Source organism: Bufo bufo, chromosome 3 (genome assembly GCF_905171765.1).
Source record: "Bufo bufo chromosome 3, aBufBuf1.1, whole genome shotgun sequence".
In the NCBI taxonomy this organism is placed as follows: domain Eukaryota; kingdom Metazoa; phylum Chordata; class Amphibia; order Anura; family Bufonidae; genus Bufo; species Bufo bufo.
In genome coordinates this window covers 262,248,034-262,267,036 of record NC_053391.1, presented here as the reverse complement: position 1 = coordinate 262,267,036, position 19,003 = coordinate 262,248,034, and the positions used below count along the sequence as shown (strand labels likewise).

Here is a 19,003-nt window from a genome sequence, read left to right as displayed (position 1 = left end):
GTCGGTATCGGTGTTTTCACCGATGCCGGCCCATACTGAAGGGGTCTGGCTATCATTTACTAGCGGATCCCTGCAGCTGATCAGGCGGGCGCAGCTCCTGCTCCCGCCCGATCAGAGCGCCGTAGCTGTACTTCGCTGGGAGTTGTGAGCCTGTTCCCAGCGCCGTTCATGTACAGCGCTGTTATCCTACGGGTTAATGAGTAGGCTGGAATGGAGAATAACAACTTAAATAGAAGCAATGTTGCAATTTCAGTCATAGACTGGTATAGTTATAGACTTCTATAGAATTTCAATACAAGTCAAAAGATCAGTGTATTAGTTTTTTCCATCCAAAACTTTGCATAGTCACTTATAGCAACTGTTCTCAGTGCATAGAGAGAAAGTCCCAAAGAATCTTAGCATTAGCTGGCTGTGCATTAACCCTTTCCACAGTGCTGTGCAGATATAGTGCAAGAACAGTGCAAATGAACAGGATAGATTACAATAAACATATAAAATGCAGTTCAACTATATAAAACAGTATAAGCGTAAACAAAGGCATAAATCATAGTGCAAGTTAACCCTTCCAATTGCACTAAAGTAGCGAGTTGATGGCTTTTCACAGTAGCAATAGGAGCAAATGTCCGCAAATATTTATAGTCCAAAGTTCTCTTGCCCCAGGGCATTCCAAATGCAGTTATTGCAGCACAAAGTGTTTACTAAAACTGTGGGTATATTTACACAATACAGTGCTTGGAATGATACTGCTATAATATGTACTTATTACAGAATAACACATTCACTAAAACTGCATGATATCTTGACTCAATACAATGCTTTAACTGAAACTGGTATATTAATGCAGTTATTGCTGCACAATGCACTCACTAAAACTGCATGTGCAGCAAGCCCGTGAGGAGCACAGGATGGGAGTGGTAGTGGCGCTGATGATGATGTATCATAGTGTACTCCCTCACTACCTGGGGTCAGTACAGTGAAGGAGGGGAACCCTGTCTTTGTTCAGGGCACTCCCTATAGCTGTGGGCTCCCTGATCTGCCAACACTGTTTCTGTTTTGTTTTTTTAAATGTGTCTGTCAATTCTGTGTGTGACCTTGTGCAGCTGATATACTTCTCTACTCTGCCAATATAACAAATAATAAACTTGTTCTAAAAAAAATGATTGGCACTCTCTCTGGATTCACACCAAACCTTGTATACTTAAAATGTAATCAATTTATTAGTAAATACAATCCAAATATATTAAATTCTTAAAAACCGGTGGTTAATAAAATTGTGTACACAACTACTGTATATAGAGATGTTTAAAAGTATAGTATAATATACAGTCCTGATCAAAAGTTTAAGACCACTTGAAAAATGGCAAAAAAATCATATTTTACATTGTAGGATCTTAACCCCTTCCCGACCGCAATCTGTATATATACGTGATAGCTGCACATACCCCGTGCAGCTACCACGTATATAAACGTCAAACCAGCTCTTTAATCCAAGCGCTGCAAAGCGCTTGGATTAAAGCTTCTGCCCGAGCCCTGCTGCTGTCACGGACAGCATACAGTCTAGTAATGCCGGCAAGGGACCAATCAGAGTGGCCCCTTGCCGACAATCGATCCGATTGGTTAGTCTGTGCAGACTAACCAATCGGATCGCGGCAGTGAAAAAAATGCCGGTTTCATGCTCTGATCTGCGCTTTGCAGATCAGAGCATGAAATCAGGTAGGGTCCTCATAATACCCCCCCATCTGTGCCCCCGATCTGTGGCTGTGCACCCCATCTGTGCCCCTCCAAGCCCCCCCTTGTGTCCGCCTGCAGCTCATCTAGAGGCAGCTGCCCTGATGCGGTCCGCCCCCTCCCCGCCCCATGCATTCATTCTCACCCGCCCCTCCTGCCCCAGCCTCCCTCAATATTGGCGGCCATACCCCCCCGATCACCCCCCTTTCCAGCGCTGCCCCCGAACCCCCCCCGATCCCCCTGCTGTGTGTGATGGCGGCGGCTCCATTACTGAGCCGCCGCCATCAGCAGAGAAAGTCAGCTCTATGCTGACACTCTCCTGTAACCCCATAGATGCTGCATTTATGGGGTTAATAGAGGGAGGGAGCTCCCTCTCTCAACCATCGGGGCTGCAGCACTGTGATTGCAGCACCCGATGGTTGCCATGGCAACCGGACGCTTTGCAAAAGCGTCCGCTGTTGCCACCTACAGGGCATTACAGGGCATCTAATAGTATTATACTTTGCAATGCAAGAGCATTGCAAAGTATAGTACAGCCATCAGCCCCACTGGATCTTCATGATCCAAGAGGGACTTGATAAAAAAAGAAAGTGAAAATAATAAAAATGAAAAATAAAAAAATAAATAAAAATGTAAATTAAAAAAAGAAATTGCCTTTTCCTATAAAAAAATGAAAAAATAAAATAAAATACACATATTAGGTGTCACCGCGTCCGTAACAACCGTCTCTATAAATATATCACATGATAGACCCCATCCGATAAACACCATAAAAATAAAATAAAAAAACGGTGCCAAAAAAGCTATTTTTGGCACCTTACATCACAAAAAGTGCAACAGCAAGCGATCAAAAAGGCTTATGACCCCCAAAATAGTACCAATCAAACCGTCACCTCGTTCCGCAATAAATGATACCCTATTTAAGACAATCGCCCAAAAAATAAAAAAGCTATGGCTCTCAGACTATAGAGACACTAAAACATCTTTTTTTTGGTTCCAGAAATGCTATTATTGTGTAAAACTTAAATAAATAAGAAAAAGTATACATATTAGGTATTGCCACGTCCGTAAGGATCTTTTCTATAAAACTATCACATGACCTAACTCCTCAGATGAACGCTGTAAAAAATAAATAAATGAAAACTGTTCCAAAACAGCCAATTTTTGGGTCACCTTGCCCTATAAAGTGTAATAATGAATGATCAAAGAATCCTATGTACCCAAAAATGGTACCAATAAAAACCTCAACACTTTCTGCAAAAAACGAGCCCCTGCACAAGATGATTGGCAGAAAAATAAAAAACATATGGCGTTCAGAAAACCAATCCAGCACAATCTGCCTTCCAAAAACCGTATGGCATTCCTTTCCTTCTGCGCCCTGCCGTGTGTCCGTACAGCAGTTTACGACCACATGTGGGGTGTTTATGTAAACCGCGGAGTCAGGGTAATAAATAGTGAGTTTTGTTTGGCTGTTAACCCTAAATGTGTTAAAGAAAAAAAAAATTGAAAATGGAAAATCTGCCAAAAAAGTGAAATTTTGAAATTTCTTCTCCATTTTCCTTTAATTCTTGTGGAACGCCTAAAGGGTTAACAAAGTTTGTAAAATCAGTTTTGAGTAACTTGAGGGGTGTAGTTTCTACAATGGGGTCATTTATGGGGGTTTCCACTATGTAAACCCCACAAAGTGACTTCAGACCTGAACTGGTCCTTAAAAAGTGGGTTTTGGAAATTTTCTTAAAAATTGTAAGAATTGCTTCTAAACTTCTAAGCCTTGTAACGTCCTAAAAAAAATAAAATGACATTTCCAAAATGATGCCAACATAAAGTAGACATATGGGGAATGTTAAGTAATAAATATTTTATTAGGTATCACTTTCTGTTTTAGAAGCAGAGAAATTTGGAAAATTTAGAATTTTGGTAAATTTGGGATTTTTTTATAAATAAAGGTGAAATATATTGACTCAAATATATGACTATCATGAAGTACAATGTGTTACGAGAAAACAATCTCAGAATGGCGTGGATAAGTAAAAGTGTTCCAAAGCTATTACCACATAAAGTGACGCATGTCAGATTTGTAAATTTTGACCTGAACACTAGGGCATCAATGACCCTTGGTCATGAAAGGGTTAACATGGTTCCAAGTAGAGCTTCAACATGCAACAAGAAGAAATCAGAGTGAGACAAAACATTTTTTGAGCATTCCATTAATTGAAAATAACGAATAAACTGAAACAGGCTGTTTTTCAGCTGATCCAAATTTTAGGACCATATGCCTTTTAAAAGGCCAAATCTGTGCAAAGATGTGGATTCATTGTCATTTTCTGTCAGTTAGTCGCACGTTGTGATGGCAAAGGCAAAAAAACTCTCCCTTTTTGAACGTGGTCGGGTTGTAGAACTGCATAAGCAGGGTCTCTCACAGCGCGCCATCGCTGCTGAGGTGGGACGCAGTAAGACAGTCATTTGGAATTTCTTAAATGATCCTGAGGGTAATGGAACAAAAAAGTCAAGTGGAAGACCCAAAAAAAAATTCATCACCACTGAGCCGGAGGATCCAATTGGCTGTCCGTCAAGACACTGGACGATCCTCAACCCAAATTAAGGCCCTTACTGGTGCTGACTGCAGCCCCATAACCATCAGATGGAATTTGAAACTGAAGGGCTTCAAAAACAAAAAACTTCTTCAAAGACCTTGTCTCCTTTGAACGCCACAGAACTGCTCGTTTGGACTTTGCAAGAGAGCACCAAACATGGGACATTCAGAGGTGGAAGAACGTTTTATTCTTTGATGAGAAAAAAATGTAACCTTGATGGTCCTGATGGTTTCCAACGTTACTGGCATGACAAGCAGATCCCACCTGAGATGTTTTCTACGCGCCACAGTGGAGGGGGCGCCATAATGGTCTGGGGTGCTTTTTCCTTCAGTGGAACAATGGAGCTTCAGGAAGTGCAGGGGCGTCAAACGGCCGCTGGCTATGTCCAGATGTTGCAGAGAGCATTCCTCATGACTGAGGGCCCTCGTCTGTGTGGTAACGACTGGGTTTTTCAACAGGACAACACTACAGTACACAATGCCCGCAGGACAAGGGACTTCTTCCAGGAGAATAACATCACTCTTTTGGCCCATCCTGCGTGTTCCCCTGATCTAAATCCAATTGAGAACCTTTGGGGATGGATGGCAAGGGAAGTTTACAAAAATGGACAACAGTTCCAGACAGTAGATGGCCTTCGTGCGGCCGTCTTCACCACTTGGAGAAATGTTCCCACTCACGGAAACGCTGGCATCAAGCATGCCGAAACAAATTTTTGAAGTGAGGAACAATAACGGCGGAGCTACTCATTACTGAGTTCATGTTTGGAAGTTGGATTTCTGTTTTGGGGAGGTTTAGTTTTTTTTTGGAGGTGTGGTCCTAAACTTTTGATCAGCTGAAAAACAGCCTGTTTCAGTTTATTCGTTGTTTTCATTAAATTGAATGCTCAAAAAATGTTTTGTCTCACTCCCATTTCTTCTTGTTGCATGTTGAAGCTCTACTTGGAACCTTGTTAAGATCCAGCCATGCTAAATATGATTTTTTGCCATTTTTCAAGTGGTCTTAAACTTTTGATCAGGACTGTAGTATAGATAATAGTGTGTATGTACACAATTATAGATGAATCTGCACTGAAAAGGAAAAAGATAAAAAGCATGCAAAGCAATCCTTATACAGTTGCAAGAAAAAGTATGTGAACCCTTTGGAATGATATGGATTTCTGCACAAATTGGTCATAAAATGTGATCTGATCTTCATCTAAGTCACAACAATAGACACTCACAGTCTGCTTAAACTACACAAAGAATTAAATGTTACCATGTTTTTATTGAACACACTATGTAAACATTCACAGTGCAGGTGGAAAAAGTATGTGAACCCCTAGACTAATGACATCTCCAAGAGCTAATTGGAGTGAGGTGTCAGCCAACTGGAGTCCAATCAATGAGATGAGATTGGAGGTGTTGGTTACGGCTGCCCTGCCCTATAAAAAACACACACCAGTAATTGGTTTGCTTTTCACAAGAACCATTGCCTGATGTGAATGATGCCTTGCACAAAAGAGCTGTCAGAAGACCTACGATTAAAAATTGTTGACTTGCATAAAGCTGGAAAGGGTTATAAAAGTATCTCCAAAAGCCTTGGTAGTCCATGGTAAGACAAATTGTCTATAAATGGAGAAAGTTCAGCACTGCTGCTACTCTCCCTAGGAGTGGCCGTCCTGTAAAGATGACTGCAAGAGCACAGCGCAGACTGCTCAATGAGGTGAAGAAGAATCCTAGAGTGTCAGCTAAAGACGTACAAAAGTCTCTGGCATATGCTAACATCCCTGTTAGCAAATCTACGATACATAGTACACTAAACAAGAATGGATTTCATGGAAGGATACCACAGAGGAAGCCACTGCTGTCCCAAAAAATCATTGCTGCACGTTTACAGTTTGCACAAGAGCACCTGGATGTGCCACAGCAGTACTGGCAAAATATTCTGTGGACAGATGAAACCAAAGTTGAGTTGTTTGGAAGAAACACACAACACTATGTGTGGAGAAAAAGAGGCACAGCACACCAACATCAAAACCTCATCCCAACTGCGAAGTATGGTGGTGGGGGCATCATGGTTTGGGGCTGCTTTGCTACATCAGGGCCTGGACGGATTGCTATCATCAAAGAAAAAATGAATTCCCAAGTTTATCAAGACATTTTGCAGGAGAACTTAAAGAGGACCTTTCACTACTCTACAAACTAAAAACTAACTATATCAGTGGGCAGAGCAGCGCCCAGGGGTCCCCCTGCACTTACTAGTATGTCTGGGCGCCGCTCTGTTCGCCCGGTATAGGCTCCGGTGTCTGCGCTCCCTCTGCTGTACTGGAGTGATTTCTTGTATGAGGCGTGTCCCTTGCTGCAGCGCTGGCCAATCGCAGCGCACAGCTCATAGCCAGGCAGAGGGAGTGCAGACACCGGAGCCTATACCGGGCGAACAGAGAGGCGCCCAGACATACTAGTAAGTGCAGGGGGACCCCTGGGCGCCGCTCTGCCCACTGATATAGTTAGTTTTTAGTTTGTAGAGTAGTGAAAGGTCCTCTTTAAGGCCATCTGTCCACCAGCTGAAGCTCAACAGAAGATGGGTGTTGCAACAGGACAACGACCCAAAGCATAGAAGTAAATCAACAACAGAATGGCTTAAACAGAAAATACGCCTTCTTGAGTGGCCCAGTCAGAGTCCTGACCTCAACCTGATTGAGATGCTGTGGCATGACTTTAAGGAAGCGATTCACACCAGACATCCCAAGAATATTGCTGAACTGAAAAAGTTCTGTAAAGAGGAATGGTCAAGAATTACTCCTGACCGTTGTGCACGTCTGATCTGCAACTACAGGAAACGTTTGGTTGAAGTTATTGCTGCCAAAGGAGGTTCAACCAGTTATTAAATCCAAGGGTTCACATACTTTTTCCACCTGCACTGTGAATGTTTACATGGTTTGTTCAATAAAAACATGGCAACACTTAATTCTTTGTGTGTTATTAGTTTAAGCAGACTGTGATTGTCTATTGTTGTGATTTAGATGAAGATCAGATCACATTTTATGACCAATTTGTGCAGAAATCCACATCATTCCAAAGGGTTCACATACTTTTTCTTGCAACTGTATATTCAGAATACTATATTCGCAACAGAAGGCATGCAAAATAATCTTTGTACATTTAAACTTGCACAGTACGGTTAATGCGACAATACTTCCACACTTAAATCCAGCCTCTGTTAATCTATGTCCATAACGATAACCGTTTTTTTTATGTGTCCTTTTAAATAACACTTGTTTATATAGCAATGAGTATATCCAATATATATGATTCACAACTCGTTAGTAAATGTTCAGGATCCTTTGTACTTTTGATTACTTAGCCTAAGTACCTTTAAAAACAAGCTGCAATCCTTCTCATGTTACGGCAAATTCTCCTTTATATTCACCCCATATGCCCACTAACTTACAGTTTGTTGCCGAGGGATCTCAATTGCAAGCCGGCCGTGGTGTCCCATGTGCCCCGAAGCTTGAAGCGATCTTACCTCAGTGCGAAGTTTCTGTTTGCTCTTGTACACTGGCGGATGGTATCAGCTGGGTGCCGTAGTTGTTCATAAGCCGTGCAGCAGTGATGATAGCAGGTACAGATTTTTTGCAAAAATTACGGAGCGCTCCGATGTATTATTGATTCCTGGTCTGTAGTCGCATAAAAATTCGGGGGTCCTCCTATACCAATAACAGACGCGTTTCGGAACTTTCTCTGGTCCCTTCTTCAGTGGTCAAGTTGTCAAGTTGAAAGCCCCGAAACGCGTCTGGTATTGGTATAGGAGGACCCCCGAATTTTTATGCGACTACAGACCACTCTTCTGTCTGTTATTCGATGCCCGTCCAAAGCTCCTGCATCATGTGGTTTTTTCCCCTCAAATGGAGGAGTTTCAGAACAGCCGGCTGTTGTTTCCCCCTGGCTGTGCTGAAGTTGGTGGTGCAGGTGTTACACTGACCGGATCATGAGGCGGTAGAGGAGGAAGCAGCAATAGGAGGCATTGAGAAATGTCCAGCAATCTTTGGTGGCGGTAGGACATGCACCAAACTGCTTTTTGCCTCAGGCCCAGCCACGACTACATTTACCCAGTGGGCAGTTAGGGAGATATAATGTCCCTGCCCGTGCTTACTGGTCCACATATCAGTGGTTATGTGGACCTTGCCACTGATGGTGTTGCGCAGCGCACACCTGATTTTTTCTGCCACTTGTTTGTGCAGGGCAGGGACGGCCCGCCTGGAAAAGTAGTGGCGGCTGGAAACCACGAACCATGGGACAGCGTCCACCATTAAGTTTTTAATACATCTCCACCAGAGGTAGCAGGAGGAGCCTCAGATCTTTTGTGATTATTCAGGTGTCTGCTCCACTGCAGCTGGTGCTTTGCAGTTATATTCCTGGTCATGCAGGTGGTGCTCAGGTTTAGAACAGTATGCTATGACTACACAGTGTGCAAACCACCCGCGTTTTGTCGTCAGCACATTGCCTGAAGAACTGCCACGCCAGGGAACCCCTTTGAGCTGGCTTTGGTGTGCTCTGTACCTCGGCGCAGTGGGCAGTAGCAGGCATACTGGCTAGGGGCTGGCCGCTGTGGTTTTGTACCCTGCTCCCTCTTTTGCTGTGCGGCTGGCGCTGCGTGACCACCACCTCTTCCTTCAAACTGCACACATCACTCGAATGACCTGTATGCCATGTGAGGTTTAGGACCTCATTTTCCTTTACATCATCTTCCACCCACTCCTCACCCCTGCCCACCTTGCCGGTCTGCACAGTGCAGAAAGCCGCAGAAGTTGAGACCTGTGTTTCATCATCATCATCATCATCAGAGACGCGCTGTGGCAGTCCTCCCATGTCCTAATCCTCAAACATAAGTGGTTGGGCATCAGTTTCCTCAATCTATTCCACTTTTGGGGAAGGGCTACGTGGATGCCTCACAGAAACCCCGCCAGCAAAGTCATCAAAAAGCATAAGTGACTGCTGAATGAATTGCTTGGCTGATGTGCAAGGAGTTGAGGTGGAAGACAGATGCCCGTGTGCATTCATAGAGCAGTATTGGGGCCTACAAAATGAGGCAGAATGTCCTGTCACCTGCATGCAAAAGAGGAAGGTCCTCTCCTTACAGCAGGAGCTCCACCAACACCAGCAGCATCACGACCATGGCCACGTCCCCTATTTGATGCTCTCCTCATTTTTTACGGTCACCCACCAAATTAGCTAACAGATGAACAACTGTACTTCTGTGTCAACAGCGCAAATGAAGTGTTTTTCACCCCAAGAAAATGTCTATAGGTCTCCGACAAAATTAACAGAAAGGTTAACTATTGTATTTCCGTGTCACTGATGCAGATGAGGTGTATCTCCCTCCCAAATAATGTGTTATGTCACCGACACAATTAACAGACTGTCTTATAACAGTAAGATGGAAGAAAATGTGGTGTTGTGAACCCCCAAAATGCCTTTATGTCACCGACACAATTAACAGACTGATTAACTGTCTTATAACAGTAAGACGGATGAAAATTGTTGGTAAGCCAACCCATGCGGATGGTTTTAGCTCTGAAAATGTTTATTGTTTATGTCTACCTTTGATGCACTGGCCTATATATGGTGGAAGTATGGAAATAAGGGATATTTGTTGTGAAGGGGAGCTCAGAGGATGTTATAAAATAGTTATATTCCTTGTCACCTTCCACCGCACTATACAGTACATTGATATATTACATCAGCCATGTCCACCTGTGGCTCTCCAGTTGTACTGAAACTACAATTCCCACCATGACCTGCTGTAGGCTGATCTCTTTATTAAAAGTCTGCACATGTTTGGAGTAGTAGTTAGCAAACAGCTGTACAGAAGCATATTGTGTATAACTGTATTTGAAATATATAACATTTGGCAAATGTTTGAGCAGTCACACTTTTCCCTGGTTACAACAACCCTGCTATCCACCAGCAGCAGCTGTGCTTGCATAGTATAGGAAAAAGTGCCATCTCTCTGTTGGCTGGAACCACTGGAGCTGGGATAGTCCTGCTTTTTTTCATGTATTGTGCAAGCGCGGTCACTGCAGCTGAATTTTATGGTGTTCGTAACCATGGAAGCAAGAAGTGTAGGAAGTGTTTAAAAAAATAGCCAGGCAGTGTAGTAAGAAATTTGGTTAATAAAAGTAGTAAAACATAATAAATGCTATCTGCAGAGGTGAAACAACCCCATATGATCCAAATAGACTGAAATGTGTGTTTACTGGCCCATTGAATGTATATGACCCAAATCATTTTGAAATTACATGTGTACTGCACTAACACAATTTTAGTAAAACACAGGTTACTGTATATGGTATCAACATAAATGTACTTCCATGTATACATTTTGTTGATCCATTTTTACACATGTGCTTTTACATGTGTGTGTGTACTGTAGGAAGGAACAATAATGGGCCATCATTAATGGTCGGTACGTGTCACCAAGGTTCCTGGCCAGGTAAGAGCCGTTTTTTTTCCCCCTGAAGTGTCATTATTGCATATTGCATAATGAAGTCAGGCGGCACAGCGTACTGGTTGAGGGGTGCTCGGTTTGTGTGGAGGTAATCCCAAAATCAGAAGAATGAAAGAAAACCGGCACTCCCAAAAATCTTTGCTAGTGATAGATTTATTGGTCACTCATATGACGCACGGCGTTTCGGCACTCACAGGTGCCTTTTTCAAAAAGGCACCTGTGCTGCTCACTTCTTGTTTGAAAAAGGCACCTGTGAGTGCCGAAACGCCGTGCGTCATATGAGTGACCAATAAATCTATCACCAGCAAAGATTTTTGGGAGTGCCGGTTTTCTTTCATTCTTCTATTGCATATTGCAGTCTGACACTTCAGCGGTTTAGTATGGCTGTTAAGCTGATCCGGGATGGCTCTTACTGGGAGTAGCCAAAGTGCTGGGTGGGTGGCTACTCCCCACGTTCCAGGCCTGGTCTTGGCAGGTTTATAAAAGGAGTCAGCATTATCAGGTGGGGTGGATTTTCCTCCATCTGACAGTGAAGATGTAGATTCCTCCAGGCTGAAGACTGCAAAAAGACGTGCAGGACGCCTGGAAGACTGCCAGTAAACTATTCTGTGGCTGAGCATTCAGCCAGGTGTGAACCGACACCTAGGATTCCAGGTGAACATTGTTTTGTTTTTGCTGTGTGTGAACAAGCACCAAGACTGTTATGTTTTGCTGAGTGTGAATAAAACACTGAAGTTTGATTTACAACCTGGTTCCTTGCCTCTATACTGTGTCCGCTAACCTGTCTACCAGGGCAAATCCCCACAATTGGTGGCTTGGAGCAGGCACATGCAGTGAGGCTGGCCTGAAGGTCTAAAAGTCTATTTTTTTCCGAGCACGGGTGTATGTCTTATATCAAGCCGGCAAGGTTACGACCTGTGTCCCCTGACAAAATGGAGGTGGTCGTGAAAGCCCTCATGGAGGCTAACTTGCAGCAGCGGGAGGCTAACAAGCAGCAGCAGGAAACCAACCAGCTGCTATTACAGCATGTGATGGCATTACAAGCTGCAGGAGCGTCCCAGAACGTCCACGATGCCCGGAAAGCTGTCTGTGCGGCGATCCCTAAGATGACCCCCTCGGACTACGTCGAGACCTATCTTGCGGTATTCGAAAAGGTGGCCATGAGGGAAAAGTTACTCCAAGACCAATGGACTGAGGTCGTCACTCCGTTCCTGGCCTCTGGACCCCAGCAGGTGTTTTTCGACTTACCAGATGGTCAAGCGGCCGACAACCCGACCGTAAAGGGTGAGATTCTGGCCAGACTAGGGGTGAATGTATTGGTCCGGGCCCAGCAGGTGCATCAGTGGGAATTTAACCCGGCTGAATCCGCCAGACCGCAGTATTATGATCTGCTACACCGGTTGCTAAAATGGCTGCAGCCTGACGTACTGAGTCTCACTGCTATGCTGGACCGTCTGTTGGCTGATGCGTTCTGGAGGGCTTTGCCGTACCATCTCCAGCACTGGATTGGCCAGGTGTCCCCTGGTAATGCCCTAGAGATGGTCGACCTGGAAGAGCGCTATGAGGCCATCAAAAAATCTACAGGGGGTTCTTTTGGGAGGGGGCCAGTTAAACCCCGGAAATCTCCACCCTTGACCAGGTGGCTGGTGCCAGCAAGGCCTGCTCGGGAAGTACTCCCTGCAGATCGAGCTCCGGTGGTCTGTTGGCGGTGTAAAGAGCCTGGTCACATAAGGGCCGACTATCCCCATCGGGGGGAACTCATGGAAAATAAATATGGCTACGGCCCTCAATGTATGCCAGGAGGCTGTGTGCAACCGGTACCCCCGGGACAATAGTCACCTGTGCCAGGTGCAAGTGGGATATACCCTGGCTGTGGCGCTGCTGGACTCAGGGAGCCTGGTGTCCCTGGTAAGAGCTGCCTTGGTGTGGCCCACCGAGTATACTGGCCGAAAAGTCGGCGTTGTGTGCATCCATGGAGACTTAAAGGACTATCCCACCGCCCTGGTGTCTATCCACGGTGGCCGGCAGTTGGACTCATAAGGTGGCCGTCGCCACAAAGTTACATTATGAACTAATAATTGGGAGAGACTTCCCCATTTTACCATCACTGTGGCCTGAGGTGAGAACCACCGATACCCAATACCCCAATAGAATGGCTCAGGGGGGAAACCCGGAACCCTGGGAACCTAAAACCAAAGGGCCAGCAGTAGGGGTGGCCGCCACTGCGGGGGAGGAGGGGAGCCAACCCCACTGAATGTAATGGTGGGCGACGTGAAGGATTTGCCGCCGGGTCCGGAATTGGCAGACCTCAACGTCTCTGGAGACAATTTTGGTACAGCGCAGCACCAGGACCCAACTCTACCTCGGGCCTGGGAAAATGTGGTAGTAGTGAGGGTGAACAGCAACAACTAGTCTATTTTCCCCCGTTTTGTGGTTCAACAGGAGATGCTGTATCGGGTAAATCAACTACGGGGTGAGCATATTGAACAGTTGGTGGTACCCAAGGCGTATTGCAAGCTCGTGTTGGAGTTAGCCCACCAACATGTTCTTGGGGGACACCTGGGCCAGCAGAAAATGCAGGACTGGATTCTACAGTGGTTTTGCTGGCCCAGTGTGTTCAGAGAGGTGGAAGAGTATTGCAAGTCTTGCCCAACCTGCCAGATAACTAGCCCCCAGCCACATTTCCGTAGTCCCATGGTCGTTCTCCCGATTTTTGAGGTTCCATTTGAGCTGATCACTATGGATCTCATAGGCCGAGTACCGAAGTCCGCTAGAGGGTGCCAACACATCTTGGTAGTCCTGGACTATGCCACTCGGTACCCGGAGGCGATGCTGCTGTGACATACCTCGGCCAAACTCATGACAAAAGAGTTAGTGGAGATATTTTCCAGAGTGGGCCTACCAAGAGAGATTCTGACTGACCAGGGGACCCCTTTTATGTCAAAGGTCATGAGGGAACTCAGTAAACGACTACAGATCAAACAGTTATGGACGTCCGTCTATCACCCGCAAACGGATGGCCTGGTAGAAAGGTTTAATCAAACCTTGAAAAACATGTCAAAGAGGGTGGTGTCTAAGGATGGGAGGGTTTGGGATCTTCTACTGCCCTATCTCATGTTCGCAGTGCGAGAGGTACCCCAGGCCTCTACTGGGTTCTCGCCCTTTGAACTGCTCTATGGCCGACATCCACGTGGTTTGTTGGACATAGCCAAAGAGGCATGGGAACAACAACTGACACTGCATAAAAGTGTGATTGAGTATGTCACTCGGATGCAGTAGCGGATGGAGACATTATTGCCGCTGGTTAAGGAACATATGGAGGCAGCCCAGCGAGCCCAGAGTAGGGTCTATAATCGTCAGGCTCGGGTTTGGAATTTTAACCCGGAAGATCGGGTTTTGGTTCTAGGTGCCGACGGTGGACAGTAAGTTCCTGGCTAGGTGGCAGAGTCCCTACGAAGTGCTTGAAAAAGCTGGGGAGGTTACCTACAAGGTACTCCAGCCCGGGCAGAGAAAGCCAGAGTAGGTGTACCATGTAAACTTACTGAAACTGTGGAAAGATAAGGAGACCTGTATGCACAACAGCCCCGGGCTGAATTTTCTGGGGGTAGAGTTTTCAGTCCCACAGCCTGATACGAGGGAAGCAGTTGCCAAAGTAAAGATTGCTGACAACCTTTCCTCTAAACAGACTCAGGAGGCCAGGGAGTTCGTCAGCAGCAGAACTTCTATCATCCGACATGACATTGTCACTGAGCCTCAGGCCAGAATCCGGTTTAAACCATACGGGGTACCTGATTCGTGGCAGCAAGCCATTTCGGAAGAAGTGCAGCTGATGTTACAGCTGGGTGTCATCAAGAAGTCAAAAAGTGAATGGGCCAGTCCAATAGTCTTAATACCCAAGCCGGACGGGACGTTACGATTCTGTAACAATTTCCGCAAACTTAATGAGGTTTCCAAGTTTGACGCATATCCCATGCCTCAAGTGGATGAGCTTATTGAGAAGTTAGGCCAAGCCCTCTATTTTTCTGTTTTGGACCTCACCAAAGGGTACTGGCAGGTACCCTTGATGGAGAATGCCAAGGAGAAAATGGTTTTAATCACACCAGAAGGGCTGTATCAGTACAAGGTATTACCCTTTGGTCTACATGGCGCTCCCGCCACGTTGCAAAGGCTAATGGACATTGTACTCCGTCCACATCATCGTTACGCTTCGGCGTACCTGGAAGATATCGTTATCCACAATACCGACTGGGAAAGTTACCTACCTAAAGTACAGGCTGTAGTGAACTCCTTTAGGGAGGCTGGCTTAACCGCTAACCCAAAAAAGTGTGCAATAGGGTTAGAAGAGACCAAGTACCTAGGGTATGTAATTGGGCGCGGAGTTATCAAACCTCAGGTGAACAAAATTCAGGCAATTCGGAATTGGCCCCGACCTGTCACTACTCGGCAAGTAAAGTCGTTCCTGGGAATGGTGGGATACTATATGAGGTTTGTCCCCCACTTTGCTACAATGGCTGCACCATTGACAAGCCTTTTGAAGGGATGCAAGTCAGTGACGGTCCACTGGAATGAGCAGGCGGAAAAGACTTTCTCAGCTTTGAAGTCGGCCCTGTGTGGGTCCCCGGTTTTGGTGACGCCCGACTTCAAAAGGAAGTTTATAGTACAGACCGATGCCTCCGAGGTGGGTCTCGGTGCTGTACTGTCTCAGGAGGTCAACGGGGAGGAGCATCCCGTTGTCTTCCTCAGCCGGAAGCTTACCTCAGCCGAGACCAGGTATAGTAGAGTTGAGAGAGAGTGCCTGGCTGTTAAATGGCACTCGAGTCTCTTCGTTATTATTTGTTGGGGAGAAAGTTTTGTCTGGTAACCGACCACTCCCCTCTCAAATGGATGAGCCAGGCCAAGGACAGAAATGCCCGGGTCACCCGGTGGTTTCTGTCTTTGCAAAATTTTAAGTTTTCGGTGGATCACAGGGCAGGCCGGTTACTAGGAAACGCGGATGCCCTGTCCCGGGTACGCTGTTTAATGTGTGTCCACCCATTCAGGGTTGAACAAAGGGGGTAGGTATTTAGGAAGGAACAAGGGGCCATCATTGATGGTCGGTACGTGTCACCAAGGTTCCTGGCCTCGGTGAGGTAAGAGCTGTGTCATTATTGCAGATTGCAGTCTGACACTTCAGTGGTTTAGTATGGCTGTAAAGCTGATCCAGGACGGCTCTTACTGGGAGTAGCCAAAGAGCTGGGTGGGTGGCTACTCCCCACGTTCCAGGCCTGGTCTTGGCAGGTTTATAAAAGCAGTGAGCACTATCAGGTGGGGTGGATTTTCCTCCATCTGACAGTGAAGCTGTGGATTCCTCTAGGCTGAAGACTGCAAACGTGCAGGCAACCTCGAAGCCTGCCAGTCAACTATTCTGTGGCTGAGCATTCAGCCCGGTGTGAACCGACACCTAGGATTCCAGGTTATCATTGTTTTGTTTTTGCTGTGTGTGAACAAGCACCAAGTTGTTTTGCTGAGTGTGAATAAAACACTGAAGTTTGATTTACAACCTGGTTCCTTGCCTCTATACTGCGTCCGCTAACCTGTCTACCCGAGCAAATCCCCACAGTGCATATACATTTAGAATTGTTTTCATGTTATATTTAAACAGTGCAATGAGTGAAGACCTGCTGGCAATCATGCCGCGATCAGTTTCGGCGGGAACTGGTCACTGCAAAGGGGCACAGTGGCGATGGGGGCCTTCGAAAGAAGCCCTAGCTATACACAAAGTGTAACATCCCAGAGTATGTCACTAAACTCTTTCTCCCTGCTACAACATGTCAGGTGCATATGTATATTGTCATCTTGTGTGATCTAACAATGCATTTTCCATTATATGTATTTTCCAGGCCTGTATAATGTATTTGCTGTAATTTCCATGTACACCAGCAGGTGGCAGCAATATGTTCAGCAGACCATAGCCAGTTTAGTATATCTAGACTGGAATAGTTCATTCCAGTCTAGCTCCCCCCTCTTTGAGGAGGAGTGGAATGTTCCCACATCCTACCTCATGGGGAGGAGAGGAAGTCTAGTTAGTGTGTTCCAGCTACCCCTGCTAGGGGAAGGCTGTGTTGGTAGAAGCTCCCAGAAACAGGGATCCCAACCTAGGATCCAGCCTCGGCTGAGGCCAAGGATCACTCTTCCAAGCCTGAGTCTTCTACCTCAGCTGGTGACAAAGCAAGCAGCACCTCTAGAACTACAGACCTCCAGGAAGAACTATTCCCTGCGAGCAGTCCTGAGAGTGCAGATCCAGAGTCCAGGAGAAACCAGATACCTCCTCAGCTAGTCAGGCCCATACCAATCAGAAGACAGAGCAGAAGATAGATACCTGCCAGATTCTCTAGGCATATGAATAGAGGAAGAATACATATTGATTCCTGCCACATATTGCCAATACCTGCTGGGACCCAAGACCTATGCTGTAACTCGTATGGATTCAAGCTGCCATTAAGTAAAGACGAGTTGGATTATATCACCAGTCTGGATCTCATTCCTTACTACCAAAGTTCCTCAGTTACTCCTACTAGCAACACTCATTTTATTGCAAGTGAGCCAGGATCCAGGAGTCCAGCCGTACCAAGGTAGGAGAGACCGTTGACACAATACCTACTACACAGAGACATTATCCCCCTCTGGAATTCCTCACCTGGTACGTGAGTTATAACACCTTAAAGGGCCCTGTTACAGTACCTGCGCAAGCTGCAATTGGCATCACAAACTACTCATAGACTTATATGCACATATCCTGACCCACTGCATCATTGGCCACCGTACCAGTGTCCTGCTCATTGCAAAAGCAGCTTCAGTTTCTGCTCCCTGTGCTGGATCTTAGGCCGTGAGTACCAAAGTTATTTCTTCTGCTATGCTCTCACTTGTTGCCTGGATTGCACATGCCTGGTAGACTTTGTTCTCAGCTTGTAATATACTGCCCATGTCCAGACCATGGCAGAAGAAGACTTCAATCTAGCATTGTTTCTACTGATATGACCTGCACAAATGAGTGACATGTTAAACATCTGAGGATAGCGAGAAGGAACATCCATCTGTGCAGGTCCCGTCAACAGTTCGTCAACATTGCTAGGCGGAAGTCGGTGTGGACAAGGACAGTACATCACTGCCAGTACTGAAACAGACCTTGGCCTCTGCTATGCAGCACATTGCTTATGGGAACAATGGACCAAGAAATTAGCAAATAATGTACTTTACTTTATACACTACATGAGATATGAAAGGTTTATTTGTGGTGCCATTTTGGAAACAAAGTAACCACTATATTAAGAGGTTCTCCAGCCTTTCAATAAATGACAAGCAATACTCAACATAGTTCATCAAATGTTTACTAGGCTGCTGGATCCCTGTATTCCAGTGTGGGTTATTAAATGTGTTTTATATGGTAATACCCTTTTATACACACATTGTTTATTAAAAATGCTCTCTCCTTCACAGCACCGTTGACAGCCTGGAGGAACTAGGGGTAATGCAAAAAAGCTCTACGGAGGAAGAGCAAGCTGCTGGTCTTCTGGAATTCCCTCGTTCTGTGGCTGAAGAGGAGTGTCGCAGGGGTGTCCGGAGAGACCAGAGGACTCTTTTGCTTTGGAGGGAGGTGCAGCTGGGCCATCAAGCCCCGAAATACCCAGGAGACAGCCACGACGGAGAAGGGGTGCTATAGACATTCCGGATTCTGCCACAAATACTTGAGCCCTGATTGATTCTCAGGTGCTCAATAATTTGAGGCAGAGGAGGAGTGAAGGGAAGGAGGAGCGAATGCTCAGTGAGCTAGCTCCCCTTATACAAAAATATTTTGAAGAAAAATATATATATTTGGAAAAAAACAGAAATAGACCGCACTGCTGTGTGAGGTTACCCGGATGGGTGCTCTCAGCCGACAGATTCACCCAATCTATAAGCTAAAACAATATTTCAAAGAAAGGGCTGGGCACTCTCTATATCTGGAGTAAGTGGTACTTTATTAGATAAAATCCAATAATAATAATAGTGAATACTCCTAAAATAATAATACAATCAATAATAAGTCTGGCCAGACTAAAATATGACAAACAGTACCTATAGACAATACTAATATAACAGTGCTGATATTGAACAGTGCTACTGTTAAAACAATCCTAAAAATTAAGAACAAGATACTCCTATAAAACGCAATGGTC

General features: G+C 45.5%; 1 long non-coding RNA gene across 1 annotated transcript in view; it reads right to left on the bottom strand.

The window, feature by feature from the left end:
* Window positions 1–249: 249 nt before the first annotated feature.
* Window positions 250–19,003, bottom strand: part of LOC120993362 — a 28,589-nt gene continuing 9,835 nt past the window's right edge. Inside the window, exons 2-4 of the long non-coding RNA XR_005777229.1 lie at window positions 8,966–8,978; window positions 5,542–5,547; window positions 250–260 (exon numbers count right to left, since the gene is read on the bottom strand). This is a non-coding gene — a long non-coding RNA (uncharacterized LOC120993362). The remainder of the gene's footprint in view (window positions 261–5,541; window positions 5,548–8,965; window positions 8,979–19,003) is intronic.